The following is an 18,817-nucleotide window of genomic DNA, read 5'->3' on the forward strand; positions in this document are numbered from 1 at the left end:
CGCACTTTGAGTACATGTGCAACAACATTACCTGAACGCCCGGCACACATTTTTTCATCCAATTTTTTGGTTTTTGCTCATCAACCAGTTGTATTATTTCAATACCGATGAAAAATTAGGGCTTATCGGGGAACAGGAACCATTCTACTTGTGCAAGGTGAGGAAAGTGTATTTTAAGAATCTTTTTATCTTTGTTTTGGATTGGAATACGCACGTTTTATCCCCACAATAAATATGCCGGGCCGATTGAGAATGAGGCCGAACAACTTCCTTCCTGCATATTTCTCGATTCGCACTTATGCCAGTGTAAAGAAAATTTTTCTGAATGGAAGCTGAAATGTTTATTACATATGATAGGAATCTTGTCTATTCTACTTGTAATTTCATTGTATTTCATGCAAACATCGCCACACTACCTCGACTTTACGCGTGACAATAACGCACGTGAACATTAGTGGGGATTTTGACATGGGGCATCGCGGGAGTGCAGCGGCGCGGCGTAGTTGTGTGTAGGTAGTGTGTGTACACTATAGTATCAGAGCTACAGCAATGATTGAACATGTAGGCCTGTACTGGGTAAATAGCTCAACATGAACGTGGTCAGCACGTTCAGATCGGTCGACATCTCTGCGCTATCGAGTTTTAGGCTGAACCAGTAACTACATGTGCAGGATCGGCAATGATGTAGGCCTACAATGATTACAATTTACAATCTTGATGAGGAATAATGAATCTGATGATTGCAGAAGTGATTTAGAAATATTATATTATAATTTGGAAGAAGATGTAAATAGACGTCTATAAATTTACTTCGAACTTGAGGAGATGGAGTTGTGACTTGTGCCAGTGGCGCATTGTCATGACATTTGATTTGGCAATGATTACAGTTTAACATTACAATCGTGAGCAGCGATGAATCTAATTAATTGCAGAAGTGATTTATATTGAAATTTTGGAGTTGTTTTTACTTGTGTATTGAATTGATTAGGATCTACATGTAGACAGTCTACACTGAGTTCAGTAAATTTAATGTCAATAATTATCATGTATTTAGATCTAACCTAGGCCCCTAACGTGTTAGTTGCCGCTGTTTAATATAAAGATTAATAACAGGTAGGGCCTAAAACTGATATTTCATCCTTTGATGATCTCGTCATGTGAAAATTAATTTCTTACCTTTCTCTTCCATGCAGTTTGTGATGAACACAACTAAAAAAATTATGTTTTCAGTGTTTTCCATCTGGCGACCTGACGAGAGTAGGCCTACTACTACTCTAGCGTTGGGTCACCAGCATGCAGCTTGCATGTGTTACAATGCCCTTGTAGTACTGTACTGTATCACAGGCCTGCATGTACGGGTGTGCATGCGTGCCCTTGTTTGGGTTCTCAATCCAGCGCCCATGCACACACAACAAATGCAATTCGCCATTCGCCAGAACTCTTGGGGCCGTCATCGAACAGTTATTTTATCACTCTAGAGCTGCTACCCGTATTTTCTCTCATCTTTCAAAACACACCCATCATTAAATGGTTTGACTCAATGTTGTATCTAAAGTGCCAAAGTTCAAAATGATATATCATTTAACTAACTTACCTTCAAAATATCGCCTTCCCCCGGGAATCCACAATTTGACATTTGAGCATGTTGCTAGCTCAGAATCTAAAAATATTGCAGAAATTGTATGTGCACAGAGTGCACATCACTACGAGCATGCACATGTAGAACGCAATAATTAACAGCTCGTCTCTCTTATTTGTGCTGCTTACATTTGATTCAATGTTCTCCCTCGTGTTTTGCACACAAATACCAAATCACAAGGTAGATTGATGTTTATGTTTTGCTCATGTTTTTCCCATGTTTGAATACATTTTATTTTGAGCTTGTTGCAAATTCCTGAGGATGTTGCACAATATGTTGCTGGCTTTTGAGGATGTTGCACAAGAATGCTCGGCGAAACCCTGGCCCAAGTTCATGAACATACCTACCTTGGAGTAACAATTTCTGATGATCTGTCTTGGAAGTCACATTATCGGCGTAGCGTTAATAAAGCAAATAAAGTTCTTGGTATTCTTCAAAGGAATGTTCACCAGTGCAGTTCCAGTACCAAAGGCAAAGCCTACAAAGCTCTTGTTCGACCACATCTTGAATGCATCTGCTGTCACTGATCCATACCAGGTCAAGTACATTCAGATGTTGGACAAAGTTCAAAGAAGGGCTACTCGCTTTGTGGTCAATGACGCACGGCCGCACTGAATAAATTATGATAAGTCGCATCTGCACCCGACCACAGTGTCGTGGAACATTCGTTCTGTTGCTGTGTAAACTTGATGATGATGATGATGAATTTGAGCATGTTGCAGCGACATGCTGAAACCCCTCGTGGACCACCCTGTTGCCCCATGAAAAAGTGGACGGTGCCCGACCTATCGCGTGAGCACACTCTTAAGTGTGTACAGATGTAGTGTGTGTGTCAAAGGTAGTACTGAATTCAATTCAGCCAAACAGATTTTTCACTTTGACGGAAGGACATATTTTTTACTTTCCATTTGACGTAAAAAAGAGTCATACACATGAAATAATAAAGCAGAGTAACAAACGGGTGCATAAACGAGTGGCAACTTCATGGTAATGGCGACCTAATGGTAGGTGACATTACATGTAGAATATGAATCATTTGTAGGGGTCTAGGCCAAGTAAAAAAGGAGTTTCTCATCTGGATTTTTGGAGGGTGATGATGATGGGATAGATCCGATACAAAATGTGACACAGACATGCTTCCCCTCATCAATCTCCGTACATTGCGCAACACACAAACATCCCCAACGCGACTCAAAACTTTAAAGTGTAAAGGTGGCCTAACACTATGCGATTTTTTCTTGGGACTGCTTGTGGTTTCGAGAAGTCGCACGCGGTTCTCGACCGCGTGCGACTTCTCGCGACTTGGAGGCGTCCGCAAGCCTTGCGACCTCCTTGCGGCTGCTGTCAAATTTTGAACATGTTCAAAACCTTGCGATTGTCTGCGGTTGCCTCTGCGAACCCTTGCGACTGGCTGAAATTTCGCAAGCCTTGCGGTCGTTGCGCTCACACTATGCGACTCGATGATTGCGATCTGGCAAATCGCAAGCACTACGATCGAAAAAACCGCATCTAACACATATGGACTAATGACATATCACATCATTTCACATATGACCTACAAGTAACTGGCACTGTCTTTCACAACAGGAAAGTCCCCAAGTCGCCTCCAAATCTACCGTGATGCTTCCCCTCAAGACTGCCACATTGCATAGCAGTTGCAGGCTCGCAGTACAGCAGCTTTTTTAAGGAATCTTGCCCTGCGGTGCAGTACATAGTGGATACGTGTTAAATTTTAAATTATTGAGAGGAGATTCTAATGCAAGGTACATGTATGCATGACATCACGATCGGGTGAATTTGCAATGTTTTTTGGGGGGTTTTTTTGGCCGCCCTCAAGCAGTAAAATATTGAAAAACCAGAGATGTGGCAACTCAAAAAAGATGCGGACAAGGACGAGGGACACAAATTTTTTATATTTTCATCGCCATTTTGAAAAGGGTTAATGAGTGAAAAGATTGATGTGGCCCCAAAATCAGATGGGCGAGAGGACAAAAAAATCCCCATAATTCCGATTTGCAGTGTGCATCACGGACACAATCACAAACCACATACTCCCAAATTGACTCTGGGTCAAGCTCGTGTAGTTGTATGAAAAATGTGGATTTGCAATTGTTAACCATGCACACAAACGGATACATAGACCGGTAGCTGTTTATCATGGCAAGAAGTGCACTCGGGATGCACGGTCAGTCTGTCGTACGTGCATGACACCACTGAAACAGGTCTGTTGTAAGTGAGTATTACAAATACCAATTTTAGTGACTCATTCGAAGATGATTATTTGCCTTAAATTTCCAATTTACAGAAAAGCGCATATTACTTTCAAAAGATTTTGAAAGACTCTAGCAATAAATGTGTGTACAAAATACTGGTATTAAAAGTAGCTGCAATTCCAGAACTGAGCATCTTTATGTGAGCTGCTGCTCACATAAGATCTAAGATCGTCTTAGATTTGACGATTTTATTGGCTCAAACAGGCCACCAGAGAAAGAAAAGTGAAGTGTCAAGCCCTGACCCTAGTAAAGAGCACAACCGATATTTACCAAACTTGGCAGGTAGCATCCCTAGGGGGGTAGCATCTCAATTTGTTGTCCCCGCCAAACGAGTTCGAGCAGGGGACTATGAAACGGGCTCCGTACGTGCGTGTGTCCGTGTGTGCGTCCGTGTGTGATCAAAATCTTCAATTTGCTACTTCTCTGTCATTTATGAGCCAATTTTGATTCTGTTTGCTTTATATGATAGCACTACATGGGAGCTTTGAAACTTCTACACAGAATTTCAGTTGTGACCTTTGACCTTGACATTTGACCTATATTGTACATTTTGCTACAAAATGCTACTCCTTCACCATTTCTAATTCGATTTCGATTCCGTTTGCTTTATGTGATGGCACTAGTTGAGGGCTTCAAAACTTTTACACAGAATTTTGATCTTTGACTTCTTTGACCTTTGACCTTGTTTTTTTGACCTGTATTGTACATTTTGCTACAAAATGCTACTTCCGGCGGGGACATATATTACGCACTGCATAATTTCTACTTTTCCCACTTGGGGGCCCCCAGAGGTGCCCAAACCCTCCAAAATTAAGGACTCTTTAAAAATCTTCTTCTCTAGAACCAGAAGTGATAGAGCTAAGTTAATACTATAAGTTGGTATACTGATGATTGTAGTTTCAAGTTTGTTCATGACAGGATCAGGGATGCCCCCCTTGGGACCCAGGGGAGGGGGTGGGGAAGGGTCCTAATGGGGCCCATATTGTACATTTTCATCTTTTTCTTGAAAATGCCATGATGAATTTTCACCATACTTGGCAGGTAGCATCCCTAGGGGGATAGAATCTCATTCTCATCATATGGGCACCACGTCCCATCCGAGGGCCCCAGGGGGCCTAGATTGGGGCCAAATTGTAAATTTTCATCTTTTTCTTGAGAACCCCATGATGAATTTTCACCAAACTTGGCAGGTAGCATTCCTAGGGGGATATACTCTTATTTCCATCAAATGGGCATCATGCCCCATCTGGGGGTCCCCCAGGGGGCCCAATCCACCCCCATTAAGGAATCTTTAAAGATTTTCTATAGAACCAGAAGTGATTGAGCTAAGTTAATACAATAAGTCAGTATATTGATGACTGTTGTTTCAAGTTTGTTCATAGTAGAATCAGGGGTGTCCTCCCCCCCCCCCCCCCCCCAAGGAACCCAGGGTATTGGGATGGGATGGGTCCAAATGGAGACTTAAATTGTACATGTTCATATTCTTCTTGAAACCCCTTGATGAATATTTACCAAACTTGGCAGGTAGGGTGCCGGGGGATTAAGATCTCAATTTATTCAACAGGGCACCATGCTCCCCTTAGGGGCCCCTAGGGGCCCAATACACCCCCCCCCCCCCCCCCACACACACACACAAATTAAGAAATATTTACAATTCTTCTTCTCTCAAACCAGAAGTGATGGAGCTTTTAAGTCTTTTTGTTTTTCAAACTGCATAGTCCCAACATTTTTTTTTTCAAACTGCTTAATCTAACATTATATAAAGTACAGTGTACTTGGCAGATATTTTTACCAGTGATGGAATATGCAAATGGACACCATGCCCCCAGCTCTCAAAGCTACCCCCATGACAAGTGTCCAATGTTCTCAGGTAAGAGTCTACTAGGATGCATGGTAAAATGTAGGTGAACTTGCGATATTCAAGTGAGTGCAAGACCCCCGGGTCTCTTGTTTTGCAGATCCAATATTATGAGGTGTCATTTTTTAATGCCATTTCGTTTCTTGGTGCTGTAGTGTGTGTGCACTTAATGCCATGAATGTAAATGGGAAATAACACTAGTATCATACCACACATACCCTTGTTAACTGTTAAAATAATACTGCTCAGTGAGCAACAATGAAATTCACATGAACAGTGTAGCATTTATGCTCAACAATGTAGGTCTCTCTGCCCTAGCACTTGTTTTGGTAGGTTAAACTGCAAAAACTATTGATTAATTGAGGATAAAGATATGTGAGTTGTGCTCAATCTGAGCTTCATTGCTCCTTGTATGTTGACCTCATACACTAATATAGCAGTCTTGTTTTATAGCTAGTGTTTTGATATCTTGGCAAGGGGAAAAAATGTGTGCAGTTATGACATAAATGTAGTGTACATGTATTTGTCATTTCTGGAGTCTGTGTGTGTGTCTCCATGCCTGAGCCTGCATTGAGTGTGCAACAGTACATAAACACATGCAACACACACAATTGTGATACATGCAGGATAGCTCTGCGTTGTAGCTCCTGGGGGTCAAGCTGAGGTTGCAGGCGTTTCAGTTTAGTGGTTCAGTGAGATTTTTGGCTTTCTTGAGAATAGCTTCCAAAAAAGCATCTTTATACATGTACGTAATCGTGAGAGCGATTTCCCTTTGTCTTTTGTAGAGCTATCTCCTCCGAAGCTGTCGGCTCTGGGCCCCCAAGACCGGTGCCGTCGGCAGCGGGAGGGTCTCTTCTATTCAGTCGACCGGGTTTTGGCCGCGCTCCACCTCCGTGTCGACGTCGAGAGCGGCACAAAAATTCCAAACAAAAACAACAACATGCAGCGTTTGCGCTGGACTCCTGCTTTGTAGATAACCCAGTTATTCGCTTGCAGAGACAGTGGGATACTACAGATAATAGGATGCAGCAAACGCTCTGTCACCTTTCGTGGACACACACACACACACACACACGATCGCCTAGCTGATTGCTCACAGAGAGCGTATATTCTACGCACGGTAATACATTGTATACACGGGAGCTTGCCTATTTCGCCATGCAACGGCCCAAGTGAAAGCTCCGATTGCTGTATTTTATTGTATTTTTGCACAACTCCTGTGCAGCTTGGGTATTAAGTCATTGAGTTTGCTCTCAAATCAGGCATCATTGTACTCAGACTGTTAATAGGATGGCTAAATGTCTTCTTGGACATGTTCGTGTCAGTCGTTGCCTTTCTATTTTTAGGAATTACACGCGCCGGTGTATCAAATCAATGCATACAAGTAACACACGAGTCCATTCATGCTGCGTATGCGGAATGAGCAGCTTGGAGCAGCCGGTCAGAATGTCGCTATAATCCTATTTGTGCATGCATTGCGGATCCAAGTGTTGGAATTATATCGAACTTCAACAAATCCACAGGCTGCCTCACTAAATTTAGGATGCTGTTAGCTCAAGTGACGGGCATGACCTAGAATCGTTGTGTTGGCCATTACACTTAACGTTTTTTGTCTGTTGTACATGTTATGACACTTGTGATCGAGAGTTGACTTAATGACTCGCATGGACTATAGATATACACTCCTATGACGTGAAAAAAGGGGCGGGGATAGAGCTATCCGATGCATGTCGGTTGTGTAAATGGAATTTGACAATGAAGGAAAGTGTCTCGTAACGTTACAACAAATATCAAGAAAATAACGCTCTCTGGAAATTTGCCTATAGCTCTCGATCCCTTCCCCACTATCTCCCTCAGTTTCTCTCTTTGTATTGGTAGAACTGAGCAGTGGAATTATAGCGAGTGTACTTTTCGTGGGAAAAGCACAACATAAACAAACACTAGAATTGCATGACGTATGCCTACTCGGCATAAGATCACTATGTGATTGCAATGAAGCAGTTTTGGACAGTTTGCACAGAATTGCGTAACGAAACCCCGTTTATCAAGAGTAGAGCATTTTTTGCCTGATTGAAAAAAAAAATATATTTACAATCCTTATCGAATTAACTAATTCCCCCTTGATTCATCCCTATATGTATGATACTGTGTCCAAAACCCTAACTGGATCTACCCCCCCCCCCCCCATGATAAAAGGTCTCCTGGGCGGAAGAGGCACTATATAATTTTTTTCAGTGTTTAAAAATAAATGTATCAAAAGCTATTTGAACCTCTCATCAAGTGAAGAGTACCATTTACATGAATGAAAAAAAAAAGAAGATATTTACAATCCTTGACGAATTAACTTTTTTCCTTCCCCGTTTTTCTTCCCTATATTAATGCGTCCAAAAACCTGATGACTGTGATCTCCCCCTCCCCAAATGATAATGATAACAGATGATAATAAAAGTGACAATGATGATAATAATCACAATGATAATAATAGAGATAATGATAATAATGATCAGTCTGAAGCAGATGTATGGGTGGTTCTATGATCCATCCCACAAAGTTGGGTGGGGAAAAAAAAACGAACAAAAAGGAGGGAGCAAACGCAGGCGAAAATGTTTGATTTTTTCTATTCTAATGTGTAGGAAGAGAAATATGAATGAAAAAAAAAAACCAACAACACACAAATACATACTGTACAAGGCCCCGAGAGCTGTGGATTTCCACAGGTACCTGCGATCGAGGCACGTGCGCGGGGATGGGGGAGGTATAATTTCAAAGTAAAAATTTCCTCATTTCGACGGGAAGAATCTTTTGGCAGAATTTTCTGGAATGTCATATCAAAGCGTTTTTAGTAGTTTTTCCCCCTGAACTTTGTTTTTGTTTTTGTTTTTGTTTTTGTTTTTTTTTTTTGCGGGAGGGATATGTGTGTGTGTGTGTGTGTGTGTGTGTGTGAGCGGGGAGGTGAGGGAAAACAAAACAATACTGCTGGATTTTAACGGGTGCGCTGCTAACCCCTCCAAACTCAGGTTCTGTAATAAAAGCAATTAAGTGGGGGGTAGACGAGAGGAGCACAATTTCATGAAGGAATGAGATAATGTTTGCTTTATTCATCACTAAAAATGTGGAAAATCAAATACAGAAAAAAAAAGCCCTCTGACCCGTGGATTTCCATGGGTGCTGCTAGTTGGTGTTGTGATCTTGATTACTCTGTAGGATTTTTGGCTCGTTTGAACGGTGATGTGGAAAAGTGAGATTTGGATTGCAATTCAGATTGCAATCCTAATCTCACTCCAGCTGTCGGAACATGCCTTGTATGCTTGGTTGTATTTGAAAGGGTTTCTGGGACAATTTTCCACTAAAAAAAAAACCCTCCTTTTTATCCCTTTTACCCTCTTACCTGTAAGTTCAGCTGTGTTGAGAGGCACTCGTAACAATAGTGCCAAGTAAAATATGTACCAAACTATGTGGCGTCTTTGCTGGTAGCTTACACATACATGTACGTCCTTCCCTTATGTACAAGAACTTGGCATAACTCTTTGCCACCAGGCTTGAACATGTTGGCTGGCATGAGTAGTGCATACACATTGTAGTGACTCTTGCTGTTTGCAGGTCTTACCAAATGCCTGCCCTGTGGAGGAACGCATGAAGGTGTCGTCCTCAAGCACCATGATTGCTTGCTATTATGTATACACTATCTCCCCTGAAGAGTTGAGCAGTGTAGGGTATGTGTCATGGGAACCTGGCTGTTTATGCTCCCTGTGGCTAGGCACTGCAGTATAAACAAATGGAATTAAAGGAGACCTCAAGATGATTTTCAGACTTTTACATTTGAACAACTATAGATTAATTATTCTGAGTACAAGAGTATCAGAATTTATGGTGATTGGGATGAGGTATAAGAATGTTTTCAAAATTTAAAACAAATTGCCATGAATCAGGATGAAGACATGGCAGCCTCACCATAAGAATGCAGGAGTTAGGGCTCAAGGAAGCAGAACAAAAGAAGGCATGCATAAATTCTGCACAGGTGAACTTATTAACCCATCCACGTCTCATCCCACAAAAAACGTGGGAAGCATTATTTATGACCAAAAGAAGGCGTCCTCAGACCTCAGGCTTGGCCAGGAGCTGTAGAATAATTTTAGCCAATCACAGAGATCCTTACTGGGACTCAGAAAAATAATTTATGCAAAGAAACCTATTTTAGAATGTCCCTTATTGGCCAAAACACCTGCCAGGGGTTCGAGCCTGCTGAGAAACTAATCAATATTCATGTTTACAGCGCGCATGCATCTTTGTTGCCCCAGCAACTGCAGTGATTCCTTACGCGCGGTATCGTGATATCGATCTCCTCATAGAGTGCTTGACGATAGCTCTTGATCCTTGTGTGTAACGGTACGTGTGTACGTACGTACGTGTACGTGTGTGTGTGTTGAATTCCATTTACGTTAGTGAGTGTGGGTAACTTCTCAAGGTTTCCCGTCCATTTCTCTCTCTTTTCTCTCTTTTGCTTTCGTATCATTCTATATCTTTTATTCTCAGAGTACGATCGTACTTCTGAGAGTGTTTTGTTCATTTTTCTCAGTGACTATCTCGTTTGCAACAATTTAGAGGTGAGTTTTTGTCCTAGTGTTTGTTGAGTTTTTGGATTGAACACGATGTAGCTTATCTACGTGTGTGAGAGAACATCGTAGTTTGTGTGGTACCCACTCGTTTGTTTCCGTGTAAGCATTTTTACCGTAAAGTGTCTTCATCGTTCGTCTTCCAAGCATCGTGTTTTCACCCTAGTTTTCCTCATCGTAGTTTTTTACCTCGATTTTTTTTGCGGTGCAAGATGTTCTGTGTATTTTTTCTACGGTAAAATGCCATCGTTGATGATCTTCGTGTATTCATTACTAGTTTTTCACCTCCGTTTCATTTTTATGTCTAACGTAGCGTAGTTACAACTATGTTTAGAGCTAGTTAGCTAGGTCTGCAATGTCTGTATCGTTTGCTGATGTGTTTTGTGAGCCGAGCGTGACTATGATGGGAGTGATATTCACGGTTTTGCTGTGGTGGAGGTGATGGAAAGATGCAATTTACTTCGTGTAACCATGCATGACGTTGATGATGGCGAGTAAAACTACGACACGAGTAGCCTAGCCTAGGCCAATGACGAGAGCGACACTGAAGTCAAGAAACGGGGTTGATGCTCGCTCGTGATCGTGCACGGGAGTGGTCTAGAGACCTGCATTATTTATATTTTTTTTCTTATTCACTCGGGTATCTAGTGCTACAAACCCAAAATTCGTGTCTCTGAAGAAACTCAACCAAAAGCTTGACAACAAGTTTGCATCAGGTCTATTCTGTAGTAAATATTACTATAGATCTAGATTCTAGGCCTAAATGGCAATGCTAATTTAGTTTTCATTTAGAACTCGACGAAATCCATTTTCTTTGCTCATTTTTCAACTGATAAATTATTTAGAACTGTACTAAAATTCTGATGTACTGCATTCACCATTGTAATAAAGAACCTGCTGATCAGGTGTTTTATTCTATCCTTTTCATTTCCTCCCTATCCTTTTGGTTTCCTTCCTGTCACTTTCTTCATTGACCCTGGATGGAAAAAAAAAAATCCCATCTTGCCATGTAAAGACAGAACACATACCATCATGAAATATCATGACATTGAAATAATAATGAAAAATATATAAGTGACCAAAATACTTGTTTGTGAAAATAAATCACAAATGAAAGGTGATTTCTTATGGAGCAGTTCTTTCAAATGTCAAACAGCTTCGATAATGAAGCAAGTGAAATCTGAAAACTATCCTGGCAACAAGTTGATATTGATAGGGAATTCTAACGAAAACTGTCACACCATTTGATGTTTGAATTTGTCTTTTTTATTGGATGAGGTTATAAAACTATAAATGCCACCGATAAAATAACAATCCTCTCAACTTGAACAAGAGCAGTAGGGTGGTACACTGGTACGACTCCGTAAACAACTAATTATATATGCATCGTATCCATGGGCAACTGCGGGATAACTGCAAGAAGGCGCAGGAAATTAGACTTGAGTCAAGAACGATTATTTATTATTATTTTTTTATTCAAACTATTAATTTTTTTTTCTTGGACTGGAAGAAAGCCAAAATATTTCATATTACGCTTCTAAAATATATATGAATATCTGAAGTCTTTTTATCGTGATTTTATGAAGAATTAGAATTATTTTAAAAAAATATAAATACTAGACGGGCTGAACAAGAAGTCTAATTTCACCCCAAGAATTTGCAGCACACCGCATCTCGGGTGCATTCCTAGCGTTCTTGCCGCACTCTCACCTATAGCTAGCTGCCATGTGCAAGCCAGTCACAGTGCATGTTCACCGCGCACAGTACACACGTTGTAGCCAGTTCACCGATCTCATTCCTGATCTCGTGCGTGTAGAAAATTCTCCCAAAACTAAGCCAGACATGATTTTGGAACATACATTACAGTGTCAAGACCTTTTCAGTGGACTTTGAATTCGCTATTTGTCAGTTTTAGCTCTTGAATGTACAACTTCGAACGTCCGATCTGTTTTTTACCATACCACGTGGAGCTAGCTGCGTGTTTTTTCAGCCCCATGCTTCTCCACACGTACACACGTCATCACATACACACAAGCCATCGCGATCGAAGTTTGAGCGATAGCGATAACATGTGCGGAGCAGACATGCGGATTTCAGCACAGGGTAAATGAGTAGTTGAACGTATCACGATTGTAAAACAAATCTTTTTCTATGTCTCTGCAAATTTGAATTAGGTTATCTCAGAATAGATAGATTATGATACATTACAAAATAGATTAGCCATAGCAAGAACTTGCGTACATGAGCGTTATTAGATAACGTTGCAAAATAAAAACCCCGTCATTGAATGGAATGTTCCAGAGCTACCTCTGGGGGCTCGAGGACACTATGGACACGTCTATTCGCAAGTGGGTAAGATGTGATTACAGATGGCTTGAAATGAAGAGGATTTATGAATGAAATACACAGAAACAATATTTTTTCATAATTCCTGCACAGTTTATTATTTCTTTTCATAAAATCCACATAAACTAGTGCTGCATTGAGTCAAGTAAGTGCATATTAGCACGAGAGTACACGCATCATCCCTCCTGCCTAGTGGGAATGACACAGGCAGTTTTTCAATGACGTATGAATGCTCTTCGCGTGTAGATCGCGCCGTAGGGAAGATCGCGCCCAAGTTCATGGCCAACTTACTAGGCAGGCATGATTTTACAGATTACACAGAGGCCCGTACGTGGATGGGTTAATCAAGCGTGATTGTAAATGAATTACACTGCTGCATTTCTGAAATATGTGAGGCTCTATGTCATCAGCATTATTGAGTGTACCGGTAATTTGTGTAAGATTTTTCAGAGTATTGGTTTCTCTACTCGAAGACCACAATGAATTCCACAAGTCTATACATGGACCTGTCGATTTATGTACTACATGATGTGAAATTGTTGAAAATCGTCTGGAATGCCCCTTTAAGGAGGATGCATCAAAAGTCCTTGTCCTGCATGAAATTTTGGTAATCTAGAAGATTCTTCTTTTCCATTTTATTCTGATCATGGGCATGTCCATTGATGTTTTTTCTTTCATTTGATGGTAAAATTGTCTAAATCGAAGAGTAATTGTTCTACACAGTTGTTTATGACCATGTACAAACTGTATCTGCTCATTACATATGCAGGCGCCACTCAGCCATGGTTATAACTTGAATATGTGTGATATCGCTGGTGCTGCAGACTGACTGTCTTTGAATTGTTGGGTTGTTCAATGAAGGAGAATCTATATGCCACTCTCTTATCCCCAAAATTAAGTGTCATGAAAAAATAAGATGAAAGTGAGTGAAAACCAATAAATCAGGAATGGCTTCCTGAAAGTGGTGAATGGATCACAGGATTTTTATAATGTCATGTTGATTTTTAGTCTCCCCAGGATACACTGTTTTAACATAATAATTCAGATTCCATGCATGCCTTTAGAAAGTTTGCCTAAGGCTTGTTTGGTGTAGCAATCATACATACTGAATGAAAGTATCAAATTACATCAGGTACAAGTGGCGTTTGTACTGATAGAAGGAATGATTTGTTTCTGTAGGTTCTCAAAGGATTCATATCTGAGGATTTGAATCATTAGCGAATGTTCAATTAGGATATACATGTATATCCTTGATTTTAGTTACTTCAGATGAAATATTGATTGATTAGAGGGTTTTCTCTGATAATTTGTAGGCATAATATACAAATGTTCTAGTTTTGCTAGTTTATGAGTACACAGGAAATGTGCATGTATGTAGTTCGGCACTTTTTTTTTTGTCTTGCCAGCAATAATAGCAGAAGGTAGTCATACTGCATAACAATTTCAGTGGAGGCGTCAGAGTGTACTCTCAATAACCTTCTACAACTTTGTGCTGTGACCACCAAGCTTGTACCACAGGTGCATAGCCTAAAAATGCTGGTCAGGCTCGAGCATTGGTAAAGTTTGAAGAGGTCCAAAGGTCAATGAACTTTCCTTTTCAAGCACTGTACTCACAGTACTGTGGTGTAACAACAACTTAATCTTAACATTAACAATAACTTTCCAGATCTGTGATCTATGACCATGAAACTCACACCACAGTTAAGTTACATTGCCTGAAGATGCTGGTCAACTACCTTATGGGTGAAGTCTGACAGGGTCAGAGGTCAAAAGGTCAATGAACTTTCCCTGATGAGAACTGTACAATTTGCAATATTGTGTATTCTCATCTTTCCAAAACTTTGAGCTATGACCACAAAACTTGCACTATAGGTACATCACCTACAATGTATATGCTCGTCTTTTTCAAATAGGAGTAAAGTCAGATTAGGTCAAAGGTCAAGAGGTCAATGCACTTCCATTAAAAAACACTATACTCACAACATTGGGGTGAACTCAATGGATTTCTGCAGCTTTGAGCTATGACCTTGAAATAAGTTCCATACACTTACTACTACATTGTAATTACTAGTAACTAAATTGACCTCTGACGACCTCTGCCTGACCCTTTCTGGCATTAAACCTATTTTTAAGCTTCTTCAGATTTTGATGACATTCTCTTGCTTGAAAGCTATGTCAAGCTATTATTTTAAAGTATTAAACCATACACTGTATAAGCTGTTATTTTCATGTGGGTTTAATTTTCGTGAATTTTGTGAATCACTGATGGGCCGCAAATTTAACAACACACAAAAATATCTAAAATTGACAAGCATTAATGCACTTGTGATAGCGTCAGTTTTAGAATCGTGAAAGCAGCATCTTGCCAAAATGTCTGTGACCACATTACATGCATCTGCAAAAATATCTGTGCACAAAAATAACAGCTTATCTACAGTACAAATTGTGATACCAGCATGCAGGACAGACATTGCTTGGCTTTGTATTGTTGTACGTCAGGAATAAGCCAGTTCGGAGTTAGCTCATGGGCACATTGGTCCAAATGACCTTTCCTTTTTCTCAGTCGGTTAGGGGCACTTCAGTCGTTTTAGAGTGACATAATGCGTAAGCTTTACAAAACACTTTATGGAATTCATTGATCCTGTTCAAACAAAGAATGAACTTGCGTCGACCAGATGACCAGAATGATCCGTGAATTAACACTTGGGAAAGCATCCATTTCGTTATTTTGCATTGAATGTATTGACAATCTCTTTCTATTGATATTGCCAAATACCACTTTTGCTGCCAGGTGGATGTGCTGGCAAGCAGCATTTATAAGTATTTCATGAATCATCATTACATTACAGATTGCTTATCCCAGTGATATTAAAAACCAACATGCCTGTTGGTCCGAATGACCTTGTTTCTGCTCATGCGCAAAGTGGAACTCCGAACTGGCTTATTTGATGGAGAGCCTAATTTAATTCCAGTAAAAAATAATATACGCATAACTAGGATCTGTCGGTCCATTAAATGCATTGCACACAGAGATGCTGTTTCACTGGCGGATGTATACCCGGGTATTTAGATAACTTTGTACCTTACATGCACTTGTATATTATAGATCTGTTCCTCATTCTGTACCTCTGTATTGTCTATAAACTGCGTATACTGTAGTCCCGATTCTGGATAGATACCATGTTTATTCCCAAGAAGTATATATGCCTAATGTATACTGTGTACAGCATACATTTAGTGACTTTATTTTTAAGCAAATCAAGGAGGTTTAACACCTGGAGTTCCAACTGGCTGTAATTATTCAAACAGTTGTCAGATTTCTATTGATGTACAAAAGAATTCCACAGGTGCACTTGTGCCTTTGATTATCGATGTTTGACGCCGCCGTCTTGCTGAGCAATCTGGAGATTCATTTTGAACGTTATCATAATGTTGGCCGTGTTTTGCTTATCTATTTATTAAATGAAATGACATTTCATTTAATGATAAAGCATGTAAAACAAAAGTCAGTCCCGTCCAAAAATTTGTGCTAAAGTGTAAATCAGAGCTGTATCATGTGAAAATATATTTTAAAAAAAAGTCCATCCTGGAAAGCTGGTTTTATCACTTTTCGCTTAATTTCCACAAATGAAACTAATATGGAATGACCTTCAAGTATAATGCTGTATTGATATCAGATTAGTGCCTGGGTATGCCCAGTCGAGTAATTTTCATCTTTATTTCAGTATATTTTGCTCAATTCGCGCATCCTCGTGTCTGTTCCACCTCCCTTATATAAGAAGGGATAACGAAAAGTAATTACCATCACAAAGACATATCTTCCTTTGAAAGTGGCTGGTGATTATGCAATGAAACATGAGTCAATTGTCTTCCTATCTGCGTGTCAGATCCTGTTTGCCCCATGCTTCAAATATTTTTGAGCAGCGGCTTTGAACATGGGATCAAAGGGAATAACACTGCTGTTACTCCATCTCTTGAACCTTCTTGAGCAAATTTGGACTTGTCGACAATTTTGTGAGTGGTCAAATTTGTAATTATGGAGTACAGTAATAAAGGGGGGCATGTATGCATGCATGCTGCATTCTTGTCAAGGTCAGAGTTAATAATCTTTTGTGTTGTTAAATTTGAGAATAGCATGCGACTCGCAAAATTCGTGAAAATAAGAACCTTCCAAAATATATGGCATGTACAATAGTTCTGTGTTGGCTTTGTAGTAGATTACTTTATGGGTCAATCCATGTCAAATCATCCAGTGCTTGTCACCCGACCCCCTCCGATTTTCTTTAAAATCGCACCAAATGTTCCCCAAAGTGTCTGACGGAAAATCCCAAAATATTTTGCCCCAAGGTCAATTGGTTGCTAAGATACAGCCTCACATAGCAACCGGTGCGCATTCCAAAAAATTAGTTAAAAGAAAATTGGGCATTTTTGATTGACTGTTTTAGCTTGGATATTTATGCAAAAGTGTTCATTATCTGGAAATTGAGAGAACTTTATAGTCTTTGCAAGAAAAACTGACTGTGACGCGAAATTGACTTTTCGTTAACGTGCACGAGGTCACCGAAAATGGTGTTAAATGTTAATTTTGAACATTTGAATGCATATTTAGAAGCTAATATCTTCCACATTTCATCACCTTAGGTTCTAAAATATTATGCTGTTGAAGGCTTTGACTTGCTGAGTAATTTTGAAAAAAATCGGCGCATTCATGATCACCGTTTTTACGGAGAGCGCCCTCAAAGTTGACAAAAATGAAAAATGTGCCAAATTCAAGGTCACGGATCACCCTTCGTCCCACCTAGGAATAGCATCAATTTTTGTATATTGATAGACATTTACCTATATTATCTTGGGTTACCAAAGAAATTTTGCTCCCGAAATGTTCAATGGCAAATTTACCCCACCGAAAATGGTCGTAAACGGCCAAATTCCCACGTAATATCACATATTGGGTTTAGAGGACATTTCAAATGTCCACGCTTTCAAAATGAAAAGCACTAGCCCTGTGATATTTGCAGTAGGGATAGTCTGTTATACATATTTTAGTAATATATACCACAAAACACTTTTATAACATAATAATGACCTTGAAATTTAATCCAAAATTTGATAAAAAACAATAAATCGCTCCATTTTCCTCATTGCACTGCATGTAAATGTGTTTTGAAAGACTTTTCACAGAGCAATATTTCAAGAATTATGAAAGCTGACATTCTACCATATTAGGGTGCTAAACTATTTCTGCTCATCTTCCAGATTTAGTGTCAATTTGATCATGAATGTTATATCTTTGACCTTGAAGTGCTTCTAAAAATAGCTGTAAATTTGTTAACTACAAATTACACACACAACAGGTGTTTTATGGCATGATATACTTGTTATTCTTCCACAAACACAGAAGCTTTTTATGATGTAAATGTTATATACTGGAATTAATCTATACGTGTTTGCGAGATATGTTGCAATTAATTACTCTGTTCTGACAATGACCCTCAATTTCAATCAAAAATGGGGATGGTAATATTTTGTGATTTTGTGTGCATTTCCTATGGAAAACAGTGCTTTTTGTGGTGAAACTCATAAAAACTTGACCATTTTTACTATCTTTCACATCGATTGGTTAATTCTATTCTAGTTATGGTAGAAAAGTGGGCTGTGACAATTTCCAATAAAAAAAAAAAACATGGTTATGCTGCAGAAAATAAAAACAAAGAAATACATAAGAAATTCCAAAAACAAGAAAATACATAAGAATTGAAATGATTTTGAAAGTTTTCATTAGGTACAGAACAAATTCCCCGAAAAAGAAGACTCTCAATCCTTTTAATGTGCGTTTCACAGGCTAGAATACGAATTTTTTAATGTCCATAATTATCAATTATTAGTACGTACTTTAATACAGGTCTTTATGGAGAGGAATAGGCATTTCTCATGATTTTGAAGGTCATAAATTGAGGGTCATTGTCAGAACAAAACAATTGATTGGAACATATCTTGCAAGCATGTATAGATTAATTCCAGTATATAACATTTACACTATAAATAGCTTTTGCGTTTGTGGAAGAATCACAAGTGTATCATGCCATAA

The 18,817-nt window shown here is 39.5% G+C and overlaps 1 protein-coding gene across 1 annotated transcript in view; it reads left to right on the forward strand.

Moving 5' to 3' along the window:
• LOC140228286 (ras GTPase-activating protein-binding protein 2-like) overlaps positions 1-18,817 on the forward strand; it is a 36,626-nt gene continuing 17,809 nt past the window's right edge. The window contains exon 1 of the mRNA XM_072308512.1: positions 1-157. The gene's annotated coding sequence lies outside the window, so the exon portion shown is untranslated. The remainder of the gene's footprint in view (positions 158-18,817) is intronic.

Source organism: Diadema setosum, chromosome 5 (genome assembly GCF_964275005.1).
Source record: "Diadema setosum chromosome 5, eeDiaSeto1, whole genome shotgun sequence".
Lineage (NCBI taxonomy): Eukaryota > Metazoa > Echinodermata > Echinoidea > Diadematoida > Diadematidae > Diadema > Diadema setosum.